The following is a 1,982-nucleotide window of genomic DNA, read 5'->3' on the forward strand; positions in this document are numbered from 1 at the left end:
CTCTCTTTCTCTCACACACACACCTGGGGCTATTTGACTGGCAGTCCTCTCTTTGTTCATCTCCTCTCTCTGCTTCTCCATTTACTCCTTTCTTCTGCTTCTTTTTTGCTTTTGAGAGAAGTTCTCCCTATGTTGCTCAGGCAGGCTTTGATCTTCTGACTTAAACAGTTCTTCTCACTCAACATCCTACTGAGTCCTAGGCATGTGCTGCACTACCCCGAGGAGCTATCCTTATTATTTGTTTCTTTGGTGCTGAAGATTGAACCCAGTATCTCACACATTTCATGAACTCTCTACTACTAAGCTACACCCCCAATCTGAGTGGTAATATTCTAACTTTGTATCCACAATAAAAATTAAACACAAATTTTACTCTGGCCAGACACTTTAGCCAAGCATATTAACAGAGATTAGCCTCTGAGTTCCTATTTATTTAATTTTTTCTAAGTAAAAACTTTATTGGTACATTTTTTAAATAATCACAGCATTCATTATGGGAAATTTGTACCTGTACATCATGTTGTTTCTTGATTTTTTTATCCCCATTCCCATCTCCATTTTTTGCAGAATGGTGAATTGAACTCAGGCCCTTGCACTTGCCAGGGAAGTGCTTACTCTACTGAGCCATCTCCCTGGCCCTCCTTTCCCCCTCATCTCCTTTCAACTCTTCTTCCCCTCCTTATTTACAAAGAGCTGTTTTCATTTTTCCTTCTATTCTATTTTTTCCTTGCTTCTTCTTTCCTTTCCCCCTTTCTCCTCATTTGAACATTTTCTTCCCATTTCTCAATATCCATTATATATTTTGGTCCTCATTTATATTTCCAGTTTCCCACATCACAGAAACAATGCAGTAAACATGTGTATTCCATTTATCTCTTTTAAATATGGGCCCAAAGCAAACTTGTTTAACAAGAATTGTCTGAAGCTTGTTCTTCATGGAAGAGTATTACTCATAAGTTATATATATGTATATGTATATATATATATATATATATATATATATATTTCACATGTTTTTTGTTTATCAGTTGATGGGCATATTATCTATTTCAAGCTGAAGCTATTAAAACTGTGCTGCCATAAGCATGGTGTGCATATATTGCTCTTATGATATCATTAATTCTTTCATGAAGAGACACTGTGCTTAAACATTGTGCATTGACACCACTTATTTGAATTGGGTCAAGGGGTGCTTTTTGCATTACCTGAAGTTATGGTTTTTACTGTCAATTAAAAAAATGGACAAAAAAAGGGGGACAGGGGATTTGTCTCAGGGGTAGAATGCTTGCCTAGCAAGCTGGAAGCCCTGGGTTTGTACCTTGGTACCAAAAAACAAAAAATAAACCTCCCTTAAAAAACAATTCAACCAAAAAAACCCCAGAAAAAACAAAACAAAACAAAACAAAAAAAAAAACCAAAAAACAAGGCAACCGTCAGTAAAAAAAAAAAAGTCCTCTTATGTAGAAAAAAAAAGAGAAATGTCATTTCATTTTTTTAAAATTTTGTTTTAGTCACAGAGGAAATAATTGACAATGTATAGTCTGCCTAAGGAGAGTCACCTAGAGAGAAAACATTCTCTCTGGCTTTTACAGAGAGCAAATTGGTCAGCAATGGCTGTGAGACATCTAGATGGTTGACACTGACAAAGTATTCACAAACTGTTGTACATAGCTTCAGGGTAAATCCTGAGAGGATTTTACTGACCTTGCCAGATACGAAAGTTACATTTTGAGTTATATGAGTCTTGCTTTAACTAATTAGAAAGTATAAAAAGTAAAGTCATATTAACATGTTGAGCTGTAAAGGGCTCAAGTTAACAACTTCTGACATTTCCAGTTCTGCTGATAACCAGTATTATGATGGACCATTGGACTATATTGGGTTATTTTGCTGAATTTAAGCACCTACAATATGTGAATGGCAATGGAACACACATCTCTAACCAAATCAAACAAAAAAGGGGAATATACATGGACCATTTT

This window comes from Octodon degus, unplaced genomic scaffold (genome assembly GCF_000260255.1).
Source record: "Octodon degus isolate 3935 unplaced genomic scaffold, OctDeg1.0 scaffold00189, whole genome shotgun sequence".
NCBI classification, from domain to species: Eukaryota; Metazoa; Chordata; class Mammalia; order Rodentia; family Octodontidae; genus Octodon; species Octodon degus.